Genomic DNA, 23,137 nt, shown 5'->3' on the forward strand with positions numbered 1-23,137 from the left:
CTTAAATTCTACTTATGGGTGGAAATCACATGGTATTTGTCTTTCTGTCACTGATTCCTTTCACTTAGTGTGATACTCTCTAGATCCATCCATGTTGTTCTCTTTTTTATATTTCTTGCCTTAAAATCTACTTAAATATCTTAGTGTGATAGCCTTTTTCATTTGTACTATCAACATATTTCTCCAGCATTCTTTTTTTTTTCCAGCATTCTTTTATTTTTTATTTTTTTAATTTTTTCTCCAGCATTCTAGTATGAAATATTTCTAACATATTGCAAAGTCATAAGAACTTTACAACAAGCATCAGGTTGTGATTTCAGTGTCATGAGATCAAGCCCTGCATTGGGCTCAGTGCAAAGTTAGCTTGAGATTCTCTCTCCCTCTCCCTCTGCCCTCCTGCTCATTCTCTTTCTCTCTCTCTCTCAAACAAATAAATAAGTCTTTTAAAAAAGAAATAAAGATGTGACTTTTTAAAGGGAACTGAAGTTTTTTAGTAGCACCCTTAGAAAACTACTTGATGGTTTCACGAACTGTCATTTGGGCACAAAAATTAAAATTGTTATGGTTTTGTTTCTTTATTACATCTCCAATTTCATAACAATTTTTTTCAGTTAATATTGTAGTGGATTTATATTTATTCTGAATTTTATCTTCAGAAACAAAAGTACATGCAAATAGATAGCTTATTTGCCCTGCTCACACAGATATTTCAGGAGGAATGTAAAGATCTGCGTATATCATTCACAGAGGGTACTTGTCTTTTTAATCCAAAGTGCTAGGACACTTTATTCATTCATTCATTCATTCTTTCATTTGATTATTTATTTTTGGACACTTTAAAATAAAACTTGCATTGTCAACATACTATATCAAAGAAGGCCTTCATTCTTCTTTTGAAAATGACTCTGACTGTGCTTGTACATTTGCATACAGGTTTGTTTGATTAATTGCTACTTGACTCATCTGCCATAATACTAAGCTCTGAGATCACAAAAGATCAGATTCCCAAACCACTTCCCAGAATTAATTTAAATATTTAATGTCGATACTTTGAAAAATTCAGGGGAAAATTATTTCAATTGTTACTCATAGCCTGTTTCAGTATTACAATCCCTTGAAAAAAATTTTATAGCTATATTTTAATTCATCATTAATATTATTTGTCCTATTGTGATAATTGTACTGATCTTATAAGTAGGTTAAAATATATAACAAAATATGCTATTATATTGTAATTTATCTGGAAACTTTTTCAATAAGTGTATCTATAAATGTAAATGTATTACAGATTTTTATGAGTGTTTTGGTTTAGTGATCACTGGAAGTTAAGAATTTTTCCATTAATGTTTACTTTTTTATTTGTTGACAGCTTTGATTTTATATAAAAGCCTACACACAGAAATAAAATATGCAAATACTAAATCTGCAGTTTGAGGAGTTTTGACAAATACCTACAACATTTCCATAACCCAAGACAGTCTCCTTATTTATTTCCCTCCCCTGCCAATCATCACTTCTTCAGCTTCACCCAAACAACTTTTCTGACATTGTTAACCACAGATTTACTCTGCTTATTCTGGAAGTTCATACAAGTTCATACATACACATATTATACTGTGATAACATATTTGTGATATTTATCCTCTCTATATCAGTAATTTATTCCTTTTGTTGGTAAGTAATATTCCATTGTATTCCATATTTTACTTCTTATTCATTCTCCCATTGATGGACATTTGAACTTGTCCATTTTTTATCTAGTAAGATTAAGACTACTGTGAGAATTCTTGTACATGTCTTCTTGTGGACACACATTTTTATTCTCTTTATTAAGTAAGAGTGGAATTGCTGAGTCATATGGTTGGTAAGTATTTATTTCTAAAAGAAAATAAGCAAATAGTTTGCCAAAGTTGCTGTATCATTTTTCACTCTCAACAGTAATTTGTGGAAGTTCTGGTTACTCCATGTACTCACCAACAATTGGTGTTGTCAGTGTTTCTAATTGTAGTTATTTTAGTATGTGTGTAGTGGTATATCATTTTGGTTTTAATTTACATTTTCCAGTGACTAATGATGTTGACAGTCTTTCATGTGCTTCTTGGCCATTTATATATCTTTCTTTTTGAACATCTGTTCAAGTCTTTTAACTTAACTTTTAACTGGGTGATTTTACTTTTTATTATTGATTTGTAGGAGTTCATTGTATATTGTAGATGAAGTCTATTGTCAGATGTATGTATTAAAAATGCTTTCTCAGTCTGTGTCTTGTATATTCATTTTCTTAATTCTATATTTTGATGGGCAACAACGTTAAATTTTAATAAAATCTAATGTATCAATTTTTTTATTTTAAATTTTTATTTTAATTCCAGTTAACACACAGTGTTATGTTAGTTTCAGGTATACAACACAATGATCCAACAATTTCATACATCACCTGGTGCTAATAATGAAAAGCATACTCCTTAATCCCCATCACTTATTTAACCCACCCCCCTAGGCCCTTACCCTCTGATGTAACCATCAGTTTGCTCTGTATAATTTAGGGTCCGTTTCTTGATTTGTTTCTCTCTTTTTTTTTGTCCCCTTTTTTCTTGTTTGTTTTGTTTCTTAAATTCCACCTGAGAGTAAAATCACACAATATTTGTCTTTCTCTGACTGACATTTTGCTTAGCATTTTACTCTAGCTCCATCCACATCATTCCAAATAGGAAGATTTAATTCTATATTATGGCTGAATGATATTCTATTGTGTGTGTGTGTGTGTGTGTGTGTGTGTGTGTATACACACACACACACACATATATACATATGCCAGCTCTTTATCCATCAGTCAGTGGACACTTGGGCTGTTTCCATATCTTGGCTATTGCAAATAATGCTGCTGCAAACACAGAGGGGCAGGTATCCCTTTGAATTAGTTATTTTGTTTTTTTTTTTTATTATTTTTTTTATTTTGTATTCTTTGAGTAAATACACAGTAGTGTGATTGCTGGATCATAGGTAATTTTGGAGGAACCTCCATACTGTTTTCTAGAGTGGCTGCACCAAGTTTGCATTCCTACCAATAATGATCAGTGTTCTTTTTTTCTCTGCATCCTCACCCAGCACCTGTTGTTCCTTGTGTTGTTGATTTTTGTCATTCTGACAGATGTGAGATAATATCTCATTGTAGTTTTCATTTGCATGTCCCTGATGGCAAGTGATGATGAACATGTTTTCATGTGTCTGTTGGCATCTGAATGTCCTCTTGGGAGAAATATCTGTTCGTGGCTGCTGCCCGTTTTTAATTGGATTATTTGTTTTGCGGTGTTGAGTTATATAACTTCTTTATATGTTTTAGATATTAACCCTTTATCAGATATGTCATTTGCAGATATCTTCCCCCATTCTGTAGGTTGCCTTTTAGTTTGGTTAATTGTCTCCTCCACTGTGCAGAAGTTCTTTATTTTGATGTAGTCCCAATAATGTATTTTTGCTTTTGTTTCCCTTGGATGAGGAAACAGAATTCAAAATATATTAAATGTATTAAAGATATTAATGTGAAACCTGAAACCGTAAAAATAATGTATCAGTTTTTAAATATACCTTGTCTAAGAAATCTTTTTTACCCCACGATTGCAAAGATATTACTCTATGTTTTCCTCTATAAGTTTTATTGTTTAGTTTTCACTTTAAATCTGTGATTTACTTTGGGTTAACTATTGTGTATGGTATATTGTATATTGTGTATGTTGTATAAAGATTGTGGTTCATTTTCTTAACAGGTTAAAATTGAGTTGTTCTAGCACTGTTTATTGAAAAGGTGAGATTTTCTTCCTCATGAAATGAATTAGGTGTCGTTTTTTGCAAGTTAGTTGGCCGTATCGGTATATGTTTGTTTATGGACCTGCTATACAATTTTAAAGATCTCTCTGTGTATCCTTACAGCAATGCCACAATGCATTGATTGCTGTAACTTTTGATATCAGGCATTAAAAGTCTTTTTGATGTTCTTTTTAAAGCTTATTTTAGGGGGCACCTGGGTGGCTCAGTGGTTGAGCATCTGCCTTTGGCTCAGGTTGTCATCCTAGGGTCCTGGGATGGATCCCGCATCGGGTTTCCTGCAGGGAGCCTGATTCTCCCTCTGCCTATGTCTCTGCCTCTCTGTTTCTCTCATTTCTCTCATGAATTAATAAATAACATCTTTTTTTTTAAGTTTATTTTAGTTATTATAGGCTTTTTACATTTTCCTTTAAATATTAAAATCAGATACTCAATTTCCATAAAAAGCCAGGTAAGATTATGATTAGATTATGTTGAATTTTTAAATCATTGGAATGGAGGGAGATTGACATTTTAACAATTTTTAATTTTTCAATCTGTAGTACTTTTCATAATCTTAGTACTAATAAATGGACAACATAGTTAAATTGTAAGAATCTTAAAATTTCATTTGTTTCATTTATTTCACTTTATGGTATTTTCTTTCACTTGAATAGGTTTTAGCATTTTCTTTCTTTTCCTCTTCTTTCCTCCCTCCCTCTTCCTTTTTTTTCTTTTCTAACACACATTTCTTATTTAATTCAGTTCTCCTTTATCTGAATATATCTTTATTTCACTCTCATCCTTGAAGGATATATTCACTAGATATAAATGGATATAATATTATAAGAGATATCCTAAGAGATCTTTATTCCATATACACTCTTCCTTACCCTCACTGTATAGTAGCAACTCAGTTTCCCCGTGGAAGTCAGTATCACTTACTCCAGCAAGTACAGTAACACCTTTCCTTACATATTGATTCAGAGGTATGAGAAGCCTTAAGCAGCCAGGTGGCAGTTTCAACTTTGAGTTTAATGGAATTCTTGTTATGTCTCCAAGTGAAAATTTTTCTCCCTTTTGACCTAAGACCTTTAGATTATCAAAATCTCTATTTGCAAAGATAGGAAGCCAAATTTTTGCTAGTCAATCACTAGAAGTCATTACAAATGAGGCCATTTCTACCACTTGATTCCCTGAGCCAAGAATATTGGCTATGGAGGAAAAAGCCATTGTATGTAATACTCAGATTTAGATCATGCACAATGTCATGGAGAACCTCGTCCTAGTTCCACAAGATATTGCTACCTAACATTACAACCAGTCTTCAAAAAGCCATTCCTGTTTTATCAAGATGTTGGGGAACATTGTAAAATCAGTGAATTCCATGGGCATGGGCCCATATTACCACACTTCATTTGTTAATTTGCTGTGAAATGATTTCCTTGTTCAGAACAGTGTTGTCTGGAATACTGTGGTGGTACATATGGTATTCTGTAAGTCCATGGATGGTTGTTTTTACGTAAACATTGCATATAGGGAAGGCAAATCTATATTCAGAGAAAGTGCTTATTCCAGTAGGTACAGTATAAAGCAGTCTTAGTTAGAAAGTAGAAAATCGAAATTTGTAATCTAAGAGTAGAGTTTCAGAGTTAAAGATTAAAGAGAACTAAGAACTAGACACTGCTTTGTATATTATTTAAAGGTAAATATTATTAGAACAAATGAGTCAAGAAATTATGAAGCAAGAGTGTTAATATGGGTGACTCTCGCTTGTGTCTAAAATGTTAGGAAGATATTTATATTATTAGGAAGTAACCTTGGTTGTCAGATCACAGTGGTGCAGTTGAAAAGCAAGTCATCCAAATTAGTGTTTCTCAAACTATCTGGTGAAGGACCAGTTTAAAAAAAAAGCTTACAATGTTTTATGTATCACTACCTTCAAACATATAATAAAAATGAATTACCAAAAAATGAAAAAGTAAATAGACCTGCAAAATTCAACCATAGTTTTTTTTGTTATTGGGTTCAAACAGCCATGAAATTACTCTGAATTTTGAAAAAAATATTTAATTGCTGCCTCTGAATTTTAGTACTACCTTCATGGCACTATCAGTTTCAGACCAGTACTAGCCCCTGGATCACACATTCTAAATGGATAACAGAAATTTTAAAAATTGAAAGGATTGTTTAATGGATTAGTAGGCTGGAAATGATGGTTGGCAACCAGGAAAATGTAAGTCTCTTCCTCTTGCCTCTGAAGTAACAGTATGTAAAAAAAAAAAAAAAAAAAAAAGGTATACACTCTACTAAGGAGGGTTCCGAGAGAAGCATCACTGGAAGTGGGGTGGGTTTTATATTGAACTGAGATAATAAAGGGATTAAGTTTAAAATTGTAATGGAAGTATCGTGGTAATGAGAAAGTACCTCCCAGGGCCACAGATATCAGAACTACAAGGAGGATAGCTAAGAGAGCTAAACCAACAGGAAAGTAAGAGTTCTCATTGATTTTAGCGAGTTGACCTAGTAGACCGTTTTTCACTGAGATTGTTCTTAATCTAATCACTGCTTTTGGATAATATCCGTAGCCTTGCATATACACATCAGTAAAAACAATTAAAAGCACATTTATACATTAAAAGAAAAAAAATGGATGTAATTGATTGACTTCACTGAAAAACTAGGAAGTGTCCTGAGAAATGTCCCAAGTTTCCAAAACTTTTGTTACAATATTTAATAAATCAGTCCACAGGTATTTACTGGTTTCCTATGGAGAACACTAGTTATCATATTTACATATTCAAAGGTAATTAAAGCCTTATTTATCAAAAGAATATTCAAGTTGTTGATAGTTTTATTTGTCATACAAGTTTTTCATTTTTCTCCTGTTGTAATCTTAGAAGTTGGAGCGGCTTCTGTTAGGATTTTAAAATGTTTGAGCAATGCATTTTATACAAGAATATTAAGAATGAACACTTAAGTAATTGACAGCTCTAGTGAGATTACAACATTTATAACAGCAAACAAAGATTGCAAGCCAAGAGGCACCTGTAATTCTAGGAATGCAATAACTGAAAAAGAGCTTAATAAACTATTAAACTGTGGCTATCATCCAGTGACTACTATTTCCTGAACTCTGCTTTGTGTTTTACAATAGTATAAGAAGCATCCCTGTCCTTTTGTGCAATAACTGCCAACTTAACATTTAGGTTATACTGTTGTTTGTTTATGGATTTTGAGAAAATCCATTGAAGTTTACTTAAGAACCAACTCATTACAATGGTATTATTTACTGAATTTTGTTTTCCTGACTATTAGCTAACTACAGGGTTTGGCATTACAAGGTTATAACTGTACAAAAAGGATCAAAATACCACATCCTAGCAGTGGCATTAGCTAGAGAAGTAAAGTCATCATCTTAGAAATAAATATCTTCATAGCACTGAAGAGATTAAAGAAAATAAATAAGCTTAAATAAGACACTCTTTTATGTGGTAATTTTATAATTTTATATTAATTATTTTAGTTATAAAATATTCTTATAGATTTTAGTTACTTCCCAAACTACATTAAACTACAGAAATTCAGTGCTTTTCTGATATAATTCATATCAAAGCAAAAATGTAGAACAGCTATAGGACCTTTATTATAAAATTGAAGAGGAAGTGTTCCTAATAAATTCCAAGTTTTAAACTCCTAGAATGGTGTAATCTCAGATCTATTTAAGACTTTCAGTGACCATCCTGATCATCTGGAAACTACTAAGTATTCTTAAATTTTATACAAACATATTTATAATTCAAATTTAATTTACTGAGTAAAATTATTAATTCATATAATTTGTAATTAACAGGTTATACATTAGATGTGAGATAATCCTGGTGTTCAGATTATCATTGTTTTTGTTAGACCCTAGCATATTGAGATCCAGAGAAGATGTGGGCATACCTCTTTCCAGAACAATAGCTATTGCTGAAATCAAGGGACTATGGTGGCGTTTATTTGAGGCCCTACTTTTTTTTTTTTTTTTTGGCAGTCTATTTAGGTTACTTCCTTGGATTTATCATCTTAACCTTCCCTTCTTTTGCTCCCAGAACAAGGTGCCATAATACATGGCTAGAGAATTAGCTGAGATGCTAGGAAGGAGAAATCAGAGAGGGGTGATAAGTGATAAGTTAGTGTTGAATGTGTTTTGTGTTCAGGGAAGCGTTAGTTGCATTTAAAAGGCTAAAATGGAACTGATATAAATGAAACATTGAGTTTTTTAAGCTCTCTAGTTCTTTGTGTTATTACAAGCTCAAATCTTAGGAACTGTTTCTAAATGTGTTATAATTAAAATCTGAAAATGGTGTTTTAATAACTCTTTGTTAGACTAACTACATCTGATAGGTTAGCAGTCCTTACTTGTTAGATGCTATGTAATTAAACACTATTGCTAATTTACTTTTAATTTCCTCATTATTTATTTATTTATTTATTTATTTATTTATTTTTTAAATTTATTTTTTATTGGTGTTCTATTTACTAACATACAGAATAACCCTCAGTGCCCGTCACCCATTCACTCCCACCCCCCGCCCTCCTCCCCTTCTACCACCCCTAGTTCGTTTCCCAGAGTTAGCAGTCTTTACGTTCTGTCTCCCTTTCTGATATTTCCCACACATTTCTTCTCCCTTCCCTTATATTCCCTTTCACTATTATTTATATTCCCCAAATGAATGAGAACATATAATGTATGTCCTTCTCCAACTGACTGACTTCACTCAGCATAATACCCTCCAGTTCCATCCACGTTGAAGCAAATGGTGGGTATTTGTCATTTCTAATAGCTGAGTAATATTCCATTGTATACATAAACCACATCTTCTTTATCCATTCCTCTTTCGTTGGACACCGAGGCTCCTTCCACAGTTTGGCTATCGTGGCCATTCCTGCTATAAACATCGGGGTGCAGGTGTCCCGGCGTTTCATTGCATTTGTATCTTTGGGGTAAATCCCCAACAGTGCAATTGCTGGGTCGTAGGGCAGGTCTATTTTTAACTCTTTGAGGAACCTCCACACAGTTTTCCAGAGTGGCTGCACCAGTTCACATTCCCACCAACAGTGTAAGAGGGTTCCCTTTTCTCCGCATCCTCTCCAACATTTGTTGTTTCCTGCCTTGTTAATTTTCCCCATTCTCACTGGTGTGAGGTGGTATCTCATTGTGGTTTTGATTTGTATTTCCCTGATGGCAAGTGATGCAGAGCATTTTCTCAAGTGCGTGTTGGCCATGTCTATGTCTTCCTCTGTGAGATTTCTGTTCATGTCTTTTGCCCATTTCATGATTGGATTCTTTGTTTCTTTGGTGTTGAGTTTAATAAGTTCTTTATAGATCTTGGAAACTAGCCCTTTATCTGATATGTCATTTGCAAATATCTTCTCCCATTCTGTAGGTTGTCCTTTAGTTTTGTTGACTGTATCTTTTGCTGTGCAAAAGCTTCTTATCTTGATGAAGTCCCAATAGTTCATTTTTGCTTTTGTTTCTTTTGCCTTCGTGGATGTATCTTGCAAGAAGTTACTATGGCCGAGTTCAAAAAGGGTGTTGCCTGTGTTCTTCTCTAGGATTTTGATGGAATCTGGTCTCACATTTAGATCTTTCATCCATTTTGAGTTTATCTTTGTGTATGGTGCAAGAGAGTGGTCTAGTTTCATTCTTCTGCATGTGGATGTCCAATTTTCCCAGCACCATTTATTGAAGAGACTGTCTTCCAATGGATAGTCTTTCCTCCTTTACCGAATATTAGTTGACCATAAAGTTCAGGGTCCACTTCTGGGTTCTCTATTCTGTTCCACTGATCTATGTGTCTGTTTTTGTGCCAGTACCACACTGTCTTGATGACTACAGCTTTGTAGTACAACCCGAAATCTGGCATTGTGATGCCCCCAGATATGGTTTTCTTTTTGAAAATTCCCCTGGCTATCCGGGGTCTTTTCTGATTCCACACAAATCTTAAAATAATTTGTTCTAACTCTCTGAAGAAAGTCCATGGTATTTTGATAGGGATTGCATTAAACGTGTATATTGCCCTGGGTAACATTGACATTTTCACAATATTAATTCTGCCAATCCATGAGCATGGAATCTTTTTCCATCTCTTTGTGTCTTCCTCAATTTCTTTCTGAAGTGTTCTATAGTTTTGAGGGTATAGATCCTTTACATCTTTGGTGAGGTTTATTCCTAGGTATCTTATGCTTTTGGGTGCAATTGTAAATGGGATTGACTCCTTAATTTCTCTTTCTTCAGTCTCATTGTTAGTGTATAGAAATGCCACTGATTTCTGGGCATTGATTTTGTATCCGGCCACGCTACCGAATTGCTGTATGAGTTCTAGCAATCTTGGGGTGGAGACTTTTGGGTTTTCTTTTTTCTTTTTTCTTTTTTTTTTTACTTTTGGGTTTTCTATGTAGAGTATCATGTCATCGGTGAAGAGGGAGAGTTTGACTTCTTCTTTGCCAATTTGAATGCCTTTAATGTCTTTTTGTTGTCTGATTGCTGAGGCTAGGACTTCCAGTACTATGTTGAATAGCAGTGGTGAGAGTGGACATCCCTGTCTTGTTCCTGATCTTAGGGGAAAGGCTCCCAGTGCGTCCCCATTGAGAATGATATTTGCTGTGGGCTTTTCATAGATGGCTATTAAGATGTTGAGGAATGTTTCCTCTATCCCTACACTCTGAAGAGTTTTGATCAGAAATGGATGCTGTATTTTGTCAAATGCTTTCTCTGCATCTAATGAGAGGATCATATGGTACTGGTTTTTCTCTTGTTGATATGATGAATCACATTGATTGTTTTACGGGTGTTGAACCAGCCTTGTGTCCCGGGGATAAATCCTACTTGGTCATGGTGAATAATTTTCTTAATGTACTATTGGATCCTATTGGCCAGTATCTTGTTGAGAATTTTTGCATCCATGTTCATCAGGGATATTGGTCTGTAATTCTCCTTTTTGGTGGGGTCTTTGTCTGGTTTTGGAATTAAGGTGATGCTGGCCTCATAGAACGAATTTGGAAGTACTCCATCTCTTTCTATCTTTCCAAACAGCTTTAGGAGAATAGGTATGGTTTCTTCTTTAAATGTTTGATAAAATTCCCCTGGGAAGCCATCTGACCCTGGACTCTTGTGTCTTGGGAGGTTTTTGATGACTGCTTCAATTTCCTCCCTGGTTATTGGCCTGTTAAGGTTTTCTATTTCTTCCTGTTCCAGTTTTGGTAGTTTGTGACTTTCCAGGAATGCGTCCATTAATTCTGGATTGCCTAATTTATTGGCGTATAGCTGTTCATAATATGTTTTTAAAATCGTTTGTACTTCCTTGGTGTTGGTAGTGATCTCTCCTTTCTCATTCATGATTTCATTAATTTGAGTCTTCTCTCTCTTCTTTTTAATAAGGCTGGCTAATGGTTTATCTATCTTATTAATTCTTTCAAAGAACCAACTCCTGGTTCTGTTGATCTGTTCCACAGTTCTTCTGGTCTCGATTTCGTTGAGTTCTGCTCAAATCTTTATTAACTCTCTTCTTCAGCTGGGCGTGGGGTCAATCTGCTGTTTTTTCTCTAGCTCCTTTATGTGTAAGGTTAGCTTTTGTATTTGAGTTCTTTCCAGTTTTTGAATGGATGCTTGTATTGCGATGTATTTCCCCCTTAGGACTGCTTTTGCTGCATCCCAAAGATTTTGAACGGTTGTATCTTCTTTCTATTAGTTTCCATGAATCTTTTTAATTCTTCCTTAATTTCCTGGTTGACCCTTTCATCTTTTAGCAGGATGGTCCTTAACCTCCACGTGTTTGAGGTCCTTCCAAACTTCTTGTTGTGATTTAGTTCTAATTGCAAGGCATTATGGTCTGAGAATATGCAGGGGACGATCCCAATCTTTTGGTATCGGTTCAGACCCGATTTGTGACCCAATATCTGGTCTATTCTGGAGAAAGTTCCATGTGCACTTGAGAAGAATGCGTATTCAGTTGAGTTTGGATGTAAAGTTCTGTAGATATCTGTGAAATCCATCTGGTCCAGTGTATCATTTAAAGCTCTCGTTTCTTTGGAGATGTTGTGCTTAGAAGACCTATCGAGTATAGAAAGAGCTAGATTGAAGTCACCAAGTATAAGTGTATTATTATCTAAGTATTTCTTCACTTTGGTTAATAATTGATTTATATATTTGGCAGCTCCCACATTCGGGGCATATATATTGAGGATTGTTAAGTCCTCTTGTTGAATAGATCCTTTAAGTATGATATAGTGTCCCTCTTCATCTCTCACTACAGTCTTCGGGGTAAATTTTAGTTTATCTGATATAAGGATGGCTACCCCTGCTTTCTTTTGAGGACCATTCGAATGGTAAATGGTTCTCCAACCTTTTATTTTCAGGCTGTAGGTGTCCTTCTGTCTAAAATGAGTCTCTTGTAGACAGCAAATAGATGGGTCCTGCTTTTTTATCCAGTCTGAAACCCTGCGCCTTTTGATGGGGTCATTAAGCCCGTTCACATTCAGAGTTACTATTGAGAGATATGAGTTTAGTGTCACCATGATATCTATTCAGTCCTTGTTTTTGTGGAATGTTCCACTGAACTTCTTCTTAAAGGGGAATTTTAAGAGTCCCCCTTAAAATTTCTTGCAGAGCTGGTTTGGAGGTCACATATTCTTTCAGTTGCTGCCTGTCTTGGAAGCTCTTTATCTCTCCTTCCATTTTGAATGAGAGCCTTGCTGGATAAAGTATTCTTGGTTGCATGTTCTTTTCATTTAGGACCCTGAATATATCCTGCCAGCCCTTTCTGGCCTGCCAGGTCTCTGTGGAGAGGTCTGCCGTTATCCTAATACTCCTCCCCATAAAAGTCAGGGATTTCTTGTCTCTTGCTGCTTTAAGGATCTTCTCTTTATCTTTGGAATTTGCAAGCTTCACTATTAAATGTCGAGGTGTTGAAAGGTTTTTATTGATTTTAGGGGGGGATCTCTCTATTTCCTGGATCTGAATGCCTGTTTCCCTTCCCAGATTAGGAAAGTTTTCAGCTAGAATTTGTTCAAATACATATTCTGGCCCTCTGTCCCTTTCGGCGCCCTCGGGAACACCAATTAAACGTAGGTTTTTCTTCCTCAGGCTGTCGTTTATTTCCATTAATCTGTCTTCATGGTCTTTTAATTGTTTGTCTCTTTTTTCCTCAGTTTCCCTCTTTGCTATCAACTTGTCTTCTATGTCACTCACTCGTTCTTCCACCTCGTTAACCCTCGTTGTTAGGACTTCTAGTTTGGATTGCATCTCATTCAATTGATTTTTAATTTCTGCCTGATTAGCTCTAAATTCTGCAGTCATGAAGTCTCTTGAGTCCTTTATGCTTTTTTCTAGAGCCACCAGTAGCTGTATAATAGTGCTTCTGAATTGGTTTTCTGACATTGAATTGTAATCCAGATTTTGTAACTCTGTGGGAGAGAGGACTGTTTCTGATTCTTTCTTTTGAGTTGAGGTTTTCCTTCTAGTCATTTTGCTCAGTGCAGAGTGGCCAAAAGCAAGTTGTATTGGGAAAAGGAGAAAAAGAGAGGAGAGAAAGAAGGAAAGAAAAGAGAAAGAAAAAAAAGGAAGAAAAAAAACGAAAAAAGAAAAAGAGAAAGAAAAAGAAAGAAAGGAGAAAAAAGGGGGGTGGGGGAAGGAAACAAATCAAAAAGCAAAACAAAACAAAAAACAAAAAGAACCACGGGGGAGTATCTTCTGATTCTGTGTACTTTAAGTCCCTTGGCTTCTCCTGGAAGTTGTCCGTCTAGCTGGTCTTCTGGGGGAGGGGCCTGTTGTGCTGATTTTCAGGTGTTAGCAGTTGGGGGAGCTGCTCTGCCCCCCGCCTGGTGCAGGGCTCAGTGGGGGTTGTTTACCCCGTGAGGCCCCAGGAGCAACAGCCCCAGTGGCAGGGCCAGCTCTGGAAACCTGGATTCAGCTCCAGCAGGAACTCCGGAGCTCTCCGTTTGCAGGGCCTGGAGGCTCCGGGGCGGGGCCGCTGATCTGCTCAGCTGGGCCAGGAGCGTCCTTGCTGTCCTGGGCCCTCCCGGCCTCTGCCTGTCCCGGGGGAGGCCGGATCCTGGGCTGTGTCCCGGCGCCCTGTGCTCCAGGGCCTGCGCTGTTGGATTTCCGCTCCCGGGCCGCAGCCCCCTCCGCGGAGCCGCTGCCCGAGCCCCCCCCCCACCCCCCCAGCTGCTCCTGGAATCACGCAGCCCCCTCTGCACGGAGCCTCTTCCTCCCCCCGAGCCCCTCCGAGCTGCCTCCGGGCCGCGCAGCCCCTTCCGCGGGGCCGCCGCCCAAGCCCCTCCGAGCTGCTCCGGGTCCCGCCGGGTCCCGCGGTGCGCGCTGCAGCCCTTAGGGAGCTCGGCGCACTCTCCCGGGCGCAGGTGTCTGTTAGTGTCCCGGGGAGCCCGAGGGCATCCCCGCCCTCCTGGGTCCTGCTCCACCTCCCCGCGAGCCCCTTTCCGCCCGGGAAGGTTGGTGCAGCTCCTGCTTCTCCGGGACGGGGCTCTCCTGTCCTGGGGACACTCGCCCCGGCCTCAGCCCGGCTCCTCGCGGGCCCCTCCCCCTTGGAGGCCTTTTGTTTCTTTATTTCTTTTTCCCCGTCTTCCTACCTTGATAGAAGCGCAAACTCTTCTCACTGTAGCATTCCAGGTGTTCTCTCTTTAATTCTCAGGCCGAATTCATAGATTTTCAGGATAATTTGAAGGTTTTCTAGGTCATTTGGCGGAGACAGGTGATTTGGAGACCCTACTCTTCCGCCATCTTGCCCGTCCCTCCCTCCCTCCATAATTTATTTTTTAAAGATTTTATTTATTCATGAGAGACACAGAGAGAAAGGCAGAGACACAAGCAGAGGGAGAAGCAGATTCCCCACAAGTAGCCCGATGCAGGACTCAATCCCGGACCCCAGGATCATGCCTGAGCCAAAGGCAGATGCTCAACTGCTGAGCCACCCAGGCGTCCCTCCTCATAATTTATTATCACTAATATTGTGGCACACCCTGGAAGAAAATTTCACTGCCAGGGAAGTGTTTAGGAATTTGGAGACATAATTTCATTTTCTGTTCTAGAAATTTAAGTTTACAAATATTAGAAAAGATATATTGGAAGTTACAGGAAATTGGAAAGGAAAAATTTTTCATTGGGGTTAAGTCAGTTTCAAATAAATGAAACTTATCATTCAGCTTCTGTATTAGAGCTGCTTTTCTCTCAGTAGGAAACAAAAGATTGCTTTTTTTGTCTTGAAAAACCATAGAAGCTTCTTGCTGGGACAAAATATTACTAATCTTGCCATGTGTCAAAAAACAATTATATAATTGGAAAAAATATCTGAACAACAGGCTGCACAGGAATTCAGAGAGTGAACTCAGTGGTTCCCCTGGCATTATGCCTACAGTCACTCTTCCTGACTCAGTAAGGTAAAGCTCAAGCAGAGTAGTGGTCTTGCTGCATTAAAGAAGAAACTTAGTTCTATGTATTTGAGGGATGCTTGGGTGGCTCTACCTATGTCTCTACCTCTCTCTTTGTGTCTCTCACAAGTAAGTAAAATATTTTTTTAAAAAGTCTAGGTATTTGAAGCACCTGAAGTTTGCAGATGATTTTCTTAAAGACTTTATTTATTTATTCATGAGACACACACACAGAGGCAGAGACACAGGTAGAGGGAGAAGCAGGCTCCATTCAGGGAGCCTGACATGGGACTTGATCCCGAGACTCCAGGATTAGGCCCTGGGCTGAAGACGGCACTAAACTGCTGGGCCACCTGGGCTGCCCTGCAGATGATTTAAATGAGAGGTAACTGCATATGTTAGGTGTCTTACCATGGACCATCCACAATGTCTAGCATATAACTAAAAATACTAGAGGCAGATAAATGTGAGCCATAACCCAGAGAAGATGTAGTCAACAGAAGCAAATCTTGAGATAATTCAATCTGTTGGAAATTGCAAAGTACTTTAAAATATCCACTTTATATTTCTTCAAAGACTGAAAGGAAAGATGATCCTAATGAGTGAACTGGTGGGAAATATCATCAAGGAAACAAACTCTAGAAAGAACCTAATTGTAAAAATTGCAACATCTGAAGTGAAAAATTTGGTGGACAAATATAGTGGTTTAGACTGTACAATAAAAGGTTAGTGAACTTGAAGACCAATTAATAGAAATTACCCAACCTGAAGTAAAGAGGAAAAAATTAAAAAAAAAAAATAACACAACCTTAATGATCTGTGAAACAATATCAAGCAGTCTAACAGAAGTGCAATTGGAGTACTTAAAGAAGAGAGAAAAGTGAGGCGGAATAAATATTTGAAAAAAAATTCTGAAGGCTTTAAAAATTTGGTAAAAACGAGCTTATAGGAGCACCAGGGTGGTGCAGTTGGTTCAGTGTGCAACTCTTGGTTTCAGCTCGGGTCGTGGTTTCATGGTAGTTAGATCAAGCTCTGGGTCAAGTTCTGCACTTAGCACAGAGTCTGCTTAAGGTTCTGTCTCCCTCACCCTCTCCCCTCCCACTTATGTGCTTGTGCACATGGGCACTCCCTCTCTCCCTCCCCCCTCTTTAAAATAAATTAATTTAAAAACAAAAAAGCTAATAGATCAAGAAGTTCAGTGTACACCAGGAAGAATAAATACAAAGAAGATTCCACCCAAGTTCATTAGAATCAAATTAATGAAAAACAATATAATGAGAAAAATCTTGAAAGCACCTAAAAGGATGGGAACTGATACATATTTGGTACATTTCTGTGAATGATGACTGACTTCCTATCAGAAATAATGAATGTGAGGAGACAATAGCCAAAAACTTTAAAGGAATGTAATAAAAAAAAATACTGTCAACCCGGAAATATATATATATGTATATATAAAGAAAACACATATGTTTTTATATATATATATTTTATATATATATAAAATATTCTTTTTTAAAAAGATTTTATTTATTTATTTGTGAAAGACACACAGAGAGAGAGAGAGAGAGGAGGCAGTGGGAGAAGCAGGCTCCATGCAGGGAGCCTGATGTGGGACTCCATCCCTGGACCCCAGGGTCACAGCCTGGGCTGAAGGCGGCTCTAAACCGCTGAGCCACCTGGGCCGCCCTGAAAATATTCTTCAAAAATTCAAATGTAGTAAAACTATTTCACAGATAAGTGAAAGATGAAACAGTTGAACTCTAGTAGATGTGTACTACATAAATACACTACTAAAGTGAGTTTTTCCAATTCAGTGGAAATGACATCCAATAGAAAATTTAACTACAGAAATGAATGAAGAGGCTCAAAAGTGGGAAATAGAAAAGCTATCTTTTTTTATCTTCTCTTATTTATATAACAGTTTGCTTAAAATTTAATAGTTATGACAAGAAAGGGCAAAACAAATGGAATTTCACTGTTGGTTAGTTCTTACATTTTAAATGAAGTGGTAAAACATTAACTCTAAGGAAACTTTTACAAACTGAGGATATATGATTTATTAATTCCTGGACCAACCACAAGAAGATATAAAATGTCATCTGAAAAAGCAATATAAGGATTGAAATGAAATACTAAAGTATATTTGATTAACCCAAAGAAAGTAGGAAAGAAGAACAACAGAATCTAAACAACACATAATTTTGTAAACCTAAATCCAACCATATAAACAATTGTAAGAAAATAAACTAAGTACTCCAATTAAAAATAGATATTGTGACACATTAAAGGCAACAAATGGTCAGGACCCAATTTTATACAGTTTGTAAGTAATATATTTGAAACACATACAGATAAATGGAAGTAAAGGGATGCAAAGAAATACAAACTAGAACATGAGAAAGGTGCTGTGCCTGTATTAGTATCAGATGAAGTAGGCTTAAAATCATAGTATCACCAGAGATAGAGGGACATTTCATTTGGAAAACAACAAACCTAAATATTTATGTACATAATAGCAACTTCAAAATACAGGAAGCAAAAACTAACAACTAAAAGAAGAACTATACCATTTGGCAATCACAGTTGGAAATACCACTACTGTTATAATAGGTCTAGACAGAATCATTAATATTGTGGAAGGCTTAACTTTTTATTCACTTTGATCTGCCTAAAATATAAAACAATCAGGGATCCCTGGGTGGCGCAGCGGTTTGGCGCCTGCCTTTGGCCCAGGGCGCGATCCTGGAGACCCCGGATCGAATCCTACATCGGGCTCCCGGTGCATCGAGCCTGCTTCTCCCTCTGCCTGTGTCTCTGCCTCTCTCTCTCTCTCTCTGTGACTATCCTAAATAAATAAATAAAATATTAAAAAATATATATATAAAACAATCAATAAATGTAGGGGTGCCTGGATGGCTCAGTCAATTAACTGTTCCACTCTTGATTTCAGCTCACTTCATGATCTCAGGGTTGTGAGACTGAGCTCTAAGCAAGGCGCCCTAGAAAGTCTCCTTGAGATTCTCTCCAACTCCCTCTGCACTTTCTTCTGCTCACTGTCTATCTCTCAAATGAATGAATAAATCTTAAATAAATAAAAATAAAACCTGCAGAATATACATTCTCAAATTCTTAAGGAAAAGTAAAAACTATATGCTGCACTGGACCTTGAACTATTTCGTGATAAATTTGCAAAGATTAAAATCATAAAGAGTGTATTTCCTTTTCACGAGGGAATGAAATAAATTAAAAATAAGATCTAGAATATCTTAAGTATTTGGAAATGAAATAGTGCCCTTTTAACTAGTCCAAGTAGAGAAAAGGAAATTAGAAAAATACTACAAATTTAAAATTATGAGATAATATGTATCAATATTTGTGAGATACAGCTAAAGCAGTCTTCCAGAGATGTTTATATCATTTTAGATGTTTACATTAGGAAGAAGAAACATCCATAATCAATTAATTAAATTTCCATCTTAAGGATGAAAAGATGAGCAAACTAAAAAAAATAGAACAATAAAATATAAAGTGCAGAGATAAATATAAAAGAAAGACAATAGAGAAAAGTAAGTCAAAGGTGAGTTTTTTATGAAGGTAGTCAAATGTATGAGCCCTGGTAAAACTGAACAAGGAAATAAGTCAGAGAAAGACAAATACCATGTGACTTCGCTCATATGTGGAATCTCAGAAACAAAACAAATGAGCATAGGGAAAAGGAGAGGAGGTAAACCGAGAAACAGACTCTTAATGATAGAGAACAAACAGGAGAAGAGGTTGTGGGGGTGTTAAATAGGTGATGGGGATAAAGGAGTGCACTTCTGATGATTACCAAGTGTTGTAATCATTAAGTATTAAATCACCAAATTTTGCAGCTGAAGCTAATATTGCCCTGTATGTTAACTAACTGGAACTTTTATAAAAACTTTTAGAAAACTGAACAAGAAAACCCAAATTAGTAATATCAAGAATGAATGAAAGAGTACAAATTCCACATTTATTAAAAGATAACAGTAGTATGGATAATTTCATGCTAATGCATTTGATGACTTAGATGAAATGGACAAATTTGCTAATTAACACAACTTAGACCAAAATTATTTATTCAGTATTTCTATTCTTGTATAAGTTTTGAAAAGTTTTTTCAAGATCTGTCCATTTCATCTAGGTTATAAGACTTTTAAATCAACAACCCAGCCTTTTTCCAGGCTGCCGGGAAGATGCCAGACATTCAGACCGGGCGTGCCTACCAAAAGCAGCCAACCATCTTTCAAAATAAGAGGGTCCTGCTTGGAGAAACTGGCAAGGCGAAGCTCCCGCGGTACTACAAAAACATCAGCCTGGGCTTCAAGACGCCCAAGAAGGCCATTGAGGGCACCTATATTGACAAAAAATGCCCCTTTACTGGCAATGTCTCCATCCGAGGCCGGATTTTGGTCTGGTGTGGTGACCAAAATGAAGATGCAGAGGACTATTGTCATCCGCGGAGACTATCTCCACTACATCCGAAAGTACAACCGCTTTGAGAAACGCCACAAGAACACGTAGGTGCACTTGTCTCCTTGCTTCAGGGATGTCCAGATCGGCGACATTGTCACAGTAGGTGAGTGACGGCCCTTGAGCAAGACTGTGCGTTTCAACGTGCTCAAAGTCGCGAAAGCTGCTGGCACAAAGAAGCAATTCCAGAAGTTCTGAGACAAGACTTCTGTCTACACCCCTGAAGAAAGTAAAACTATTTTCCCAGTCAAAAAAAAAAAAAAAAAAATCAACAACCCAGTTTTAAAAATCTAATGTAAATACAAATGATGTATAGTACTCAATATAGTTTTGTGAAATCAGAATTTAGAGCATTCATACTACCTGATTTCAAGACCTAAAAACTACAATAATCAAAACTGAGTCTTGTGCATATACAAATCAATGGGACAGTGTAGAGAGCCCAGAAATAGACCTACTCATATATAATCACAGGTGAGGTTTTTTTGCATTTTAATGGCTTTATTGAGATTCACATGCCATTCACACATTTACTATACAGTTCAGTACTTTTTATTGTTTTGTAGAGTTGTGCATTCCCACAATTTTAGAATATTTTAATTGCAAAAGAAACCTTGTACCCACTAGTAGTCACTCCTATTCATTCCCCCAGAAATACCCCTCCCCCAGGCCTGTGCAACTAGTAATCTGCCATCTGTCCCAATAGATAGCATGCCTATTCTGGACATTTTATATAATGGCATCGTAGAAGTGGTTTTTGTGAGTAGCTTCTTTCACTTTAAATTTATTTAAAGTTCATCTATGTGGTAACATGTATTAGTACTTTTATTGCCAAATTGATACTTTTGCCAAATAATAATTATATGGATATGCCACATTTTGTTTTATTCATTGGTCAGTTGATAGACATTTGAGTTGTTTCTACTTTGTGGTTATTGTAATGATACCATGAACATCCATTTATAAGTTTTTGTGTGGATATATAGTAAACAGATATATATTTATATCTATAGATATATAGATAATAGATATAGATATATATTTACTTCTCTTTTGGGCATATACGTGGCAGTGGAATTTTTGGATCATGTGGTAATTCTTATGTGTGACATTTTTAGTTTTTTTTAAAGATTTTACTTATTTATTCATGAGAGACGCAGACACAGGCAGAGACACAGGTAGAGGGAGAAGCAGACTCCCTGCTGGAAGCCCGATTCCAGACTCAGACCTGGGGCCCAGGATCATGCCCTGAGTGGAAGGTAGATGGTCAACCACCGAAGCCACCCAAGGCATCCCCTCTTATGTGTGACATTTTGATGAGCTACCATTTTGTCTTTTGTTCTGGCTTATTTCACTTAATGTAATGTCAGTGTTGTAGGATGAGTCAGCATTTCCTTCCGTTTTAAAGCTGAACAATATTTCATTGATAATATATACCACATTGTGTTTATCCATCAGTGGACACTTCAGTTATCTCTGCCTATGGTTATTGTGGAAATGCTGGTAGGAACAAGTAGGTACAAATATATCTTGAGATATTTTTCTTTTGAGCGTATACCCAAAAGTGGAATTGCTGCGTCATATGATAATTATGTTTTCACTTTTTTGAGGAACTACAGGACTGTTATCCACAATGGCTGCACCACTTTATATTCTTATGAACAGTATACAAGGCTTCCTGTTTCTCCACATCCTCAGCAAAACTTGTTATTTTCTGTTTGTTTTATAATAGCCAATCTAATGAGTGTGAGATAGTATCTTATTGTGGTTTTGGTCAGAATTTCTGTAATGATTACTGAAGGCAAATATTTTTACATATATATATATTACTATATATGTATATTGACCATTTGTATGATCTTCTGTGGAGAAATGTCTGTTCATAATATTTGCACATTTATTAATCAAGTATATTTTTTATTTTTGAGTTATAGGAGTCCTTGATATATTCTACATGTTAACCTCTTATTAAATAGATGATTTACTGATATTTTCATTTGGTCTAGTCTGTTGTTTGTGTTCTTTGATACACAATATTTTTAATTTTTATATAGTCCAATTTATCTATTTTGTCTTTTGTTGCCTGTGTTTTTGATATCATATCCAGGAATTACTGACAAACTTAATGTCATGAAGCCTTTCCCTCATATTTTTGTTTAAGAATTGTGTAATTTTAGCTCTTAGTTTTATTTAGGTATTTGCTCCATTTTGAGTTAAGTTTTGTATATAGTGTAAGTGTTGAACCTCATTGTTTTCCATGAGATGACCCAGTCTTCCCAGTATCATTTCTTGAAAAAAAATAACTGTCCTTTCCTTCAGGGAATGGTCTTTACCCTCTTATGATAAATTATTTGACCATATATACAGTGTTTTATTCCTGGACTTTCTATTCTGTTCTATGGTCCACATGTCTGTCTTTATGCCAGTACCACATTCTTTTAATTGTTGTTGCTTTGTGTGAGTTTTGAAATCAGCAGATGTAAAAACTTTGTTATGTCTTATTAGTGAATTGACCCTTTTATCAGTATAAAGTGTCCTTTTTTGTAACAATTTTTGACTTAAATCTTTGCCTAATGTTATTATAGCCCTCCTGCTCTTTTTTGGCTCTTATTTGCATTAATATCTTTTTTCTGTCTGTTCACTTTAAACCTTTGTATGTCCTTAGATGGAAAGTGAGTCTCTTGCAGACCACACATAGTTGGATCTGTTTTGTTTTGTTATTTTAATTCATTCTGCCCATGTATGTCTTTTGATTCAGGAATTTAGTTCAGTTACCTTTAAAGTAATTACTGATAGATAGGGACATACTGTTGCTATTTTGTTCCTTGTTCTCTATAGGACTTACAATGTCTTCAGTCTCTGTTTCCTCCCTTACCAACCTGCCTTTGTTTTCAGTTGATATTTCTATAGTGATTTGCTTTCATTTGCTTTTCATTCTTTTTGTGTATAATTTTATAGATACTTCCTTTGTAGTTTGCCAGGGGATTATATAAACTATCCTAAAAGTTATAGCAGTTTATTTTAAATTGACACCTTCAATCACATAGAAAGTATACTCTTTTACAGCTCTGCCTCCCCACTTTATGTTGTTACAAATTACATTTTTATATATCATGTACTAATTAACATAGTTATAATTATTTTTAAGCTTTTGTCTTTAAATTCTATAGAAGAATAAAAAGTAGGTTTGTCAACCAAACTTAAAATAATACCGATTTTTGTTCTTGTCCATATATTTACCTTTACTGAAGAACTTTAAAATTTCACGTGGCTTTTTGTTTACTGTCTGGTGTCCTTTCATTTCGTCCTGAAGGACTCCTTTTAGCATTTCTTGTTAGGGCAGGTTTAATGTTAATAAAATCCCTTGGGTTTGTTTATCTGAGAATGTCTTAATATTGTCCTCATC

General features: G+C 36.3%; 1 protein-coding gene and 1 pseudogene across 27 annotated transcripts in view; both read left to right on the forward strand.

Moving 5' to 3' along the window:
• MIPOL1 (mirror-image polydactyly 1) overlaps window positions 1–23,137 on the forward strand; it is a 329,604-nt gene that overhangs the window by 130,707 nt on the left and 175,760 nt on the right. The window lies entirely within an intron of this gene.
• On the forward strand, window positions 19,455–20,038 carry LOC140639846 (small ribosomal subunit protein uS17-like; annotated as a pseudogene).

Source organism: Canis lupus, chromosome 9 (genome assembly GCF_048164855.1).
Source record: "Canis lupus baileyi chromosome 9, mCanLup2.hap1, whole genome shotgun sequence".
NCBI lineage: Eukaryota > Metazoa > Chordata > Mammalia > Carnivora > Canidae > Canis > Canis lupus.